The sequence below is a fragment of the Triticum aestivum genome, chromosome 4B, assembly GCF_018294505.1.
Source record: "Triticum aestivum cultivar Chinese Spring chromosome 4B, IWGSC CS RefSeq v2.1, whole genome shotgun sequence".
Lineage (NCBI taxonomy): Eukaryota > Viridiplantae > Streptophyta > Magnoliopsida > Poales > Poaceae > Triticum > Triticum aestivum.
This window is the reverse complement of record NC_057804.1, coordinates 199,475,403-199,485,646: the sequence shown is the minus strand read 5'-3', so window position 1 is coordinate 199,485,646 and position 10,244 is coordinate 199,475,403.

Here is a 10,244-nt window from a genome sequence, read left to right as displayed (position 1 = left end):
GGTGTAGGATGCTTGCTGGAGTAAGGCCTTGCCCTGACATTTTCTTCGCAGATGTGCGAGCCAAGTCTTCAGTCTGCACACTGGATTCAGGAGGTGAAATTTTAAGTAGCTTCACTCTTGAAGCTTTTGGAGGCGCTATAGGCTTTGAAGCCTTTGATTTCTTGGTTGGCTTTAAGGGCTCTTGAGCAGCAGTCTGTTCCTCTTCCTCAACAACATCTTCAACGCTGGCCCTCTATGCTACACAGTGTGCTAGAAATGAGGCAAAATCATCAAATGGGCCGATGAGATTTGGTTCGGGCTCACGAATGCCATCATGCCGTGGCTCAGCTAGACCTGGGTTGAAGTCAATCCCAAAGTCCTTCTTGTTTTGAACTGCCAAAGCCTTTGCAAACTGCTAGTTGGCTTCAAATAGATCATCTTCATGACACCATCGAAGACTGGATGGGTCAGCATTCTGAGGCATTGGCCCTCTGACCATGCAAGGAAAGAAGCCTATCTGAACAGCTTGAACTTTGGTCCTGGAGTGAAGCTTGCGATACACAGCATTCTTGTCAGCATATATAGGAGTCACAAACTGATACAGAAACCACTGTTGTGGCCAGTATCTGCGAATCCACTAGACATGAGATTTTATCTCCCCATTGCTTTTGTCAGGATCAGACTTGTATAACTCATAAGAATCTGGAGGCAGGTCCTTTATAGTGTTATCATGGTGTTGTCTGCCACCTTTCTTCATAGATTTGCCACTTGCCATTGACTTCACAAGACTGATTGGCTTCAGAAAAGTGATAGGCTTCGCTTTGCTAGTTAGACAAGATCTGGCTTCAGGAGATTCCATGTGATGCTGTAAGAATTTTGCAAATGAATTCAGACTATGAGAACCAAGAGACTCGCCCACGGACATGTACCGATGACAACAATAGAGATGCGAGGGAAGGGGAAGAGGTCATATGCATTCTCAGAGGATTTTGAAAATTTATCAGTTTGAAGACATTGACCTCATAGTGTGAAGACATTCACTTATAGATATAAGTTGGTTCCAGATTTGTACAAATCCACAAATAGGTACAAGTGAGGAATCAAACTAGTTGTGAAGCATAAGTGAAAGTGCTTGCAAGTTATGAGATGCAGAGTATAGAAGATCCAGATTTGGAATTGAAGAAACAACTTTCTGAATATTTTAGATGGTTTAATGGATCAAACGTGCGGTAAAAATAAGCTTTTATTTACAGCTCAAGAATAGTTGAGAACTGCTAGACGAGTTGGGACGGAGGCCGAGCAGTCCAATACCCCGCGCCCTAACTTGGCGGCAAAGAAACTACGGCGGTGGCGGGAAGAAGAGGTCCGCAGCCAGTGGGAAGAAGAGCTCCGCAACTGGTGTGGGGATGGCGAAGCACTTTGTCTCAAGTGACACGAGTGCTAGCGACAACACTAGGGTTTTGAGCCAGACAGCGAGGGTAGTAAGATTTAATGACCGTAGTGGAGTTGGATATATATAGACACACACACACACACATACATATAAACAATGAAGACCAAATCAAACATTTATGAAGATAAGCCAATGTTGAAGACAAATCAACTTTGAAGATAATGCAATATGACGTCAAACATAAATTTTCAAGAAAGATTGGTGGTGACGTTAACCACCGTATAGGAAGCATTAGACCTAAACACAACGCACAATTATCATGACACTCCAAAGTCAAATTCCACATTAATGTATGCACACTTAGAGTGTATGTCTTCATGAATGGAAGACATACATTACTTCATGTGTTGTGCACCTAAGACATCAATATGCATAATGTGTGTCCATTCACAGGACATTCGAGGATTCTAAGATATTTAGCTCACACCGCAACTTGCAAAACCTTTTCTCATCCAAGGGCTTCGTGAAGATATTTGCCAATTTCTCTTCAGTGTTGACGTGAATGATATCAATGTCTTCCTTCAACACATGGTCTCTGAGAAAGTGATGACAGACCAGAATGTGCATTGTCTTCGAGTGGGGGACTGGATTGTGAGCAATCTTGATGGCACTTTCATTGTCGCAGTAGATGGGAACATTCTTCATGTTGATGCGATAGTCCTTGAGGGTTTGCTTCGTCCATAGAAGCTGAGTGCAACAAGATCCAACAGCAATATATTCAGCTTCAGCAGTATAGAGTGATACAGAGTTTTGCTTCTTTGAAGACCAAGAAACAAGAGATCATCTAGGAAAATGACATGTGCTTGATGTAGACTTTCGATCAACCTTGTCACTAGCATAATCAGCATTTGAGAATCCAACTAGATCAAACTTTGAGCATTTTGGATAGCATAATCCTAGCGTTGGGGTGTGGGAAAATATCGAAGTATTCACTTCACTGTGAGGTGATGCGACTCCTTTGGTGCCTCTTGGAATCAGGAACACATGCAAACGCTAAACATTATATCTGGCCTAGATGGACATAAGTACAATAAAGAACCAATCATGGAGCGGTATAAGTTTTGATCAAACTCTTTACCATTGTCGTCGGGGCCCAATCGGCCTTTGTTTGTCATTAGCATCGTGTACCCTTTGCAGTCCTGCAGTCCAAACTTCTTCAAGCAATCTTTGAGCTATTTTTCTTGTGATATGAAGATGCCATTTCTTTGGTGACGGATTTGAAGACCAATGAAGAATTTCAGCTCCCCATCATTGACATATGATTTTTCTCTCACATCATATGCCCGAACTCATCACTATATCTTTGGTCAGTGCAGCCGAAAATAATGTCATCCGGATAGCTTTGGCATACAAACAGTTCTCCATCATATGTCTTTATGAAGAGAGTGGAATCCATAGAACCAGATTTGAAGCCTCTGCTCTTCAGGAAGTTTTGAGTGTGTCATACCAAGCTCGAGGTGCTTGTTTGAGGCCATATAGTGCCTTGTTGAGTTTGTAGACCAAAGGATGCTTTGGATCTTCAAAACCAGGTGGTTGAGCAACATATACTTCTTCAATTTTTCGGTTGAGGAAAGCGCTCTTTACATCCATTTCATAGAGTAGGATATTGTTGTGGTTAGAATAGGCTAGTAGGATGTGAATGGCTTCAAGCCTAGCGACAGGAGAAAAGGTTTCATCAAAGTCATTTCCTTCCACTTGTGCGTAACCTTGAGCAACGAGATGAGCTTTGTTTCTGAAAACTTGACCATGTTCATCTTGTTTATTGTGATAGATCCATTTGGTGCCAATAATATTATGCTTGCGAGGATCGGGACATTTGACTAGCTACCAGACATTGTTGAGCTCAAATTGTTGAAGCTCTTCTTGCATAGCTTGAATCCGTTTTGGTTCCATCAATGCTTCATCAAATTTCCTGGGTTCATATATGGAGATGAATACAAAGTGCCCACAGAACTTTGCTAGTTGCGTTGCTCTTGATCGAGTAAGAGGACCAGGTGCATTGATGGTATCAAGAATCTTCTCAGTCTGAACTTCATTGGCGACCCGAGGATGAACAGGGCGAAGACTTTGCTCTTGCTGATCATTATCTTCATCGTCAACATTTTCTTCAGGCTCAGCATTGTATTCACATTGAGTAGGAGTAGGAATGACGACTTCCTCCTCTCTTTGTTCCTCAGTCGGTATGATTTCTCAAGTGCCCATTAGCTAGATAGTTTCACTAGGAGAAGCTTCATCTAGCACATTTGGTAGGTGCTTTCTTTGCGAGTCTTGAGTATCATCAAACCACACATCTACAGTTTCAACCACTTTATAGTGAAAGAGGTTGAAGACTCTATAGGCGTGCGAATTCTTTCCATAACCAAGCATAAAACCTTCATGTGCTTTTCATGCAAATTTGGAAGTGTGATGTGGATCCTTGATCCAACACCTAGCACTGAAGACTTTGAAATAGAGTACGTTTGGCTTCTTACTAGCGAGTAGTTTGTAAGATGTGTTTGAAGACTTTATGAAGATAAGCTCTGTTGATGATATGGCATGCAGTGTCAATAGCTTCAGGCCAGAACTTTCTTGGATTCTTGTACCCATCAAGCATCGTACGAGCCATCTCAATAAGGGTCCTATTCTTGCGCCCCGTGACGCCATTCTATTGAGGAGTGTATGGAGTAGAGAGCTCATGTGCGATGCCAAGTGTATCAAGATAAGTGTCGAGGCTTGTGTTCTTGAATTTTGTGACACTGTCACTTCTGATGTGCTTGATCTTGATGCCATAGTTAGTCATGGAGTGGTTGGAAAATCGTCTGAAGACATCTTGCACTTCGGTCTTGTAGAGAATTATGTGCACCCGGGTATATCTAGAATAATCATCAACAATTACTAAGCCACAAAGATGTGCAGTAGTAGTAAGGGTAGAGTAGTGAGTAGGGCCAAATAACTCCATGTGTAGCAACACAAAGGGACGTGAAGTCGTCATGATTGTCTTCGAGGGATGTTTTTCCCTAGTCATCTTCCCGGCTTTGCAAGAACCACATAGATGGTCCTTCTAGAACTTGACGCCCTCGATGCCTATGATGTGCTTCTTATTCACAAGAGTATGAAAGTTCCTCATGCCTGCATGTCCCAGCCTTTGATGCCAAAGCCACCACTCTGAAGCTTTTGCTAGAAGACATATGGCAAGTTGTGGTCCTGCGGATAAATATACCATATATAGATCACCTCTTTGATAACCTTCAAAGACTAGAGATTTGTCAAAATCCATAAGGACAAGGCATCGATATATTCCAAATATCACAATCATGTCAAGATCACAAAGCATTAATAAAAACATTAAGTTCTATCCAAGGGATTCAACAAGCTTCACTTTATCCATGTGTTGATCCTTTGAGATAGCAACTCTACCTAGGCCCAATACCTTGCTTTTACCAGTGTAAGCAAATGTGATATGGCTTTTAGTAGATGGTCAAAGAGTAGAATCCATGAGAAGACTTCGATCACCAGTCATGTGGTTAGTGCATCCACTATCCATAATCCATTCCGTTTCTTTCGGAGTTGTACCCTATAGTGTAGTTAGTAGGATAGGCATCACAAAGAGTATTGTGAAGGAGAAACATTTCATGAACAAGGATACTATCAAATGTAAGATTCTTGGATGGTCAGATAGGATGTTCATCAAGAAATCCAAGGACGAAGTAAATGGTAAGACCATTTTGGCATTTTATCTTGCGTCCAACAAGATGTTTCAGGTTCACAACATTGTCTTCAGAAGTCAATGATTTTCGACTTGAGACCCGACCCTGCAAGAAAAGTTAATTATTCTTAACCACCCACATCTTAAGGGGTGGACTAGAAGCAATGAGTCTAAATTAAAGTGCAACTAATCCCCGGGTGGTTTTGGTAATTCATAACAACATATAACTCATTAAACTAATATCCGTTCAAGTTAAATATTTCAGGAAGTTCAGTGGTTGGCATGGCACGGACTAGAGATGTGGAACCCTCAAAATGCTAAGGACAAATATTGGCAAAGGCTTAAGACTTCTCATTTTCATTTTAGTGATCCAAGATCACATTGAGTCCATAGGAAAGTCGATACTATTAAAAGGGGATGTGGTGTTGCTTAATGGTCTACTTGCTCAAAGTGCTTAGTGATTTGCTCCAAAACCCTCAACCAATTTCTCATTTCCACATATGTCCAAAACCTAACGTCAAACTCAGCCCCACCGATATGATCTATCTGGCGCCACCGAGTCCTGTTGACATAGCCACTGCCAGAAACCCTAGTCAATTCGGTCTAACCGATACGGCTCTCGGTCTCACTGAGATGGCTTTGCAAACTCTCTATTTCCCTTCGTAACATTTTGGTCTCACCAAATTGATCGATCGGTCCATCTAGTTTTCATTGCAAACAATTCGTTTCCCTTTCGTAACGTTTCGGTCTCACCGAAAGGAGCGATCGGTCCCACCGAGTTTGCTTGACCAAGTCTCGTTTTGCTCATTGCTGAAATCGGTCTCACTGAATGCATGCTATCGATCTCATCGAGATGAGGTTTTGCCCTAGCCCTAGCACATTAGTCCCGCCGAGTTGATCTCATCGGTCCCACCGAGATTCCTAATGTTCACATTTTGAACTGAATCGGTCTCACCGAGTTCTTCTATTCGGTCTGACCGAGTTGGGTTAAATGTGTGTAACTATTGGATTTTGTGTGGAGGCTATATGTACCCCTCCACCCCGTTCTCTAGTTGTGAGAGAGCCATCAGAACGTGCCTACACTTCCACTACTCATTTTCTGAGAGAGAACCACATACTCATGTGTTGAGACCAAGACATTCCAATCCAACCACAAGAATCTTGATCTCTAGACTTACCCAAGTTGCTTTCCCCTCAAATCATCTTTCCACCATAGCCAAGTCTGTGAGAGAGAATTGAGTGTTGGGGAGACTATCATCTGCAGCACAAGAGCAAGGAGTTCATCATCTACACACCATATATTACCTTTTGGAGAGTGGTGTCTCCTAGATTGGTTAGGTGTCAGTTGGTAGCCTCCGTCAAGATTGTGGAGTTAAACCATGGAGTTTGTAAGGGCAAGGAGATCACCTACTTCATTAAGATCTACCCAAGTGAAGAAACTCCTTCGTGGGCAATGGCCATGGTGGGATAGACAAGTGTACTTCTTCATGGACTCTTCATGGGTGGAGCCCTCCATGGACTCGCGCAACCGTTACCCTTTGTGGGTTGAAGTCTCCATCAACATGGATGTACGATAGCACCACCTATCGGAACCACGCCAAAAATCTTCATGTCTATATTGTGTTTGCCTTCTCCAAACCCTTCCCTTTACCTTCTTATGCAATGTTTTACTTTCCGCTGCTACACACTTATAATTGCATGTGTAGGTTGATTGCTTGACTTGTGCTTAGTTGCTAAAATCTGCCAAGACTTAAAATTGGGAAAAGGTTAGATTTTTATTTTAGACCCGCCCCTCTAGACCTACTTTTGATCCTACAAGTGGTATCAGAGCTTTGGTCTCCATTTGCCTTGATTTCCATAGCCTTTGGTGATCATAGCCTTGGTTTCACAACCTAGGAGAGTATGGCGTCTACCGAGGGAAATTGCCACCGTAGAGGTCCTTACTTTGATGGTACTAATTTTGCTAGTTGGAAGCATAAGATGAAAATGCATATTCTCGGACATAACCCCGCGGTTTGGGCTATTGTGTGTATTGGTTTGCAAGTTGAATACTTTAACGATGGAAGAGAACCGAACCGTGAAGCAACTGCGGATGAATTGAAGATGTTGCAATAGAATGCACAAGCTTGCGATATTCCTCTTCAATGGATTGTGCCCTGAAGAATTCAACAAAATCAACCGTCTTGAGAATACAAAGAAAATTTGGGATACTTTGGTTGATACGCATGAAGGTACTGAGTCTGTCAAGGAATCGAAATTGGATGTGCTTCAAATTCAACTTGACAAGTTCAGAATGAAGGATAGTGAAGGAGTCACAGAAATGTACTCTAGGCTTGCTCTCATCACAAATGAGATTGCCAGCTTAGGAAGCAAAGAAATGATCGACAGATTCATCATCAAGAAGATCCTAATAGCCTTGGATGGAAAATATGATACCGTGTGCACCTTGAGCCAAATTATGCCTAGTTACCAAGATCTCAAACCAATGGAAGTTATTGGGAGAATTGTTGCTCATGAGATGTCACTCAAGGATAAGGAAGAGCTGCACAACAATTCTAGTTGTGCTTATAAAGCTTCATGTGATGCTCCTACCACACCAAGTGAGAAACAAGTAATCAATGAAGAATTGAGCTTAATGGTGAAGAACTTCAACAATTTCTACAAGAGTAGAAGCAAAGAGAGAAGCTCCATGTCAAGGTCCTACAATGACAAAAGATCCTCTAGTCGTGATCGCAATTGCTTCAATTGTGAAAGACCCGGACACTACTCCAATGAGTGTACAGATCCCTACAAAAGAAGAGAAGACTCACCTAAAAGTAGAAGTAAAAGAGAGAAGGAGTAGAGATGATCACTATGAACAAAGACCCTCTCATAGAAGCAAGTATTTGGAAAGGAAGGGCAAGTCATTAAAGAGCTACACAAGACGAAGACATCAAGCTCATGTTGGTGAATGGGTATCCGATTCCGACTCTGACAACTACTCTGAGTGAAGCTATCACTCTGACACCGAATATAATCAAGATGAAGGTGTTGCCGGTCTTGCACTTGTGTCATCCAACTCCTATGACATATTTGACTCACCAAATGAAGTAATTGGAAGATACTTCATGGCTACAGGCCCTAAGGTATCACACCCTAATTATATTTATTTCAATAGTGATGAAGATGATTTGCTAGGTGATGATGATTTACTTGTTGACAATACTTGTGATGTAAACTATGATAAAATTGCTATTAATCATGCTAATCAAGATGAAACGAATGACAATGATAAGAAGGAGATTGAGCCTCTAACTAAAGAACTAAACACTCCTAAGTTAGCTCATGAAACTACTTTAGAGGATCATCGAGAGCTTTTAAAGACTCATGAGAAGCTATGCTTTGAAAAGCTCAATTTAGAGCAATAGCATGGGTTCTTAAAAGCAATCAATGATGATATTCGAAAGAAAAGTTCTTCTTACACTGCCAAGCATTTACTCTTGTCTACTTACATGCCACAAGTAAAATCTAGCAACAAGAGCAAGAAAGATTCTTCTTCTAGTAGTAAGAATAATCATGCTAAATCCAATATTGTTGCTTATAGTAGTTCTGTTGATTCCACTAATGATTCTCTTAGCCAAGTTACACTTGAGCAAGAAAATAGCTTATTGAAGGGAATTATAGAGAAAGGTGTTTACAAGAGCCTTGCTGGAAGTAAGCAATTTGAGGAAATTTTACGCAAGCAAGGAAGGCACCATAAGAATCAAGGTGTTTGTTTGAACGAAAGTTCAATGCCATTGGAGTTGAGTGGGAAGAAGATCAATACCCCAAGACAAAGTTTGTTCCTCAACAATAGAAGTATGACCCTACTTCTTTCAAGGGAACACAAGCTCAAGATGATGTTCCACCACAAGACCTCAAGCTAAAAGGCAAGGACAAGCTTCAAGAGGAGATTGATGCATTTGAAGAAGCTCCTAAGGCCTTGGTCAAGTGGGTTCCCAAGACTACATTAAGTTCTACTTCATTAAGTATGACTAAAACTCCAAGGATTCCCATCAAGTTGATGTGGGTCCCAAAGAAGAAGAACTAGAGAGTTCTTGAGCTTGACTTCGCCAACATACTTCACTCATATTCATTTTGGCAAGGACAAGTGTAATCAATTTCCATATCTTGCACTAGTTCAAGAAGTCATAAACCCTATTGTTGGTAAGTCAAGGGACAAGGTAACCAAATGCTTCCATGGACATCATCATATGTGTAAATCACTCTATGTCTATGGATATCCTTGTTTGTTCCTTCTGGGACTAACCCATGTAGGTATTTAAAGTGCAACTCACTCCAATGGATTGCTCCAAATGATCTACATCAACATTGAGCATCCACATCTTCAACATCTACATGAAGTCATCATCAACATAACCCAAGGTTAATTCATCCCTCTTAGTGGGGATATCACATCTAGGGGAGCTTTACTCTAAGAATTGAGCTAAAGCAACTCTAATAGTGTGAACACAACAATGCTATATATAAAAGTGGTAACCCCACTTGTGCTTAAACGATGAGTATGACCTATGATCTAATGTTCTCATTTGACTCCTAAGATAGTATACTCATATATAGATGACCTAGTCATCACCAATTGCTTGATAGATGCTAGAGTGCTTGTGCATGCGTTGCCACATATTTCATTTGCTATCTTATTGTGTGAGCATGTTGGTTCCATAATTCTCTCCACTCAAGGACATCCATTTGTTGCTTTCATTGTTTGATTTTTCTTTTTGCCAAATGGATGGACAAGAATGCCTAAGTACTCCCTCTAGCTATCTATGCTTTTCTCATCTCAAACTCTATTCAAGCTACATCACAAAGCTTGAACAAGTCAAATTCGGACCCTCCGGGTGAGGAGCACTTGGAGCCACCGATCTGTCATGGGCTTAAACTTCCAAAACCTCTTAATGCATCTCGGTCCGACCATTTTACCGTACTCGGTCTCACCGAATTCATTAAGATTATCTAGGCGTTCACCTCGGTGCAACCGATTTGAAAATTTCAGTCACATCGAGTTGCAGTAACTGCTCGCAGTTTTGCATCTCGGTGCCACTGAGTTGTTCCACTCTGTCACACCGATAGTGACTGGGTATATATATC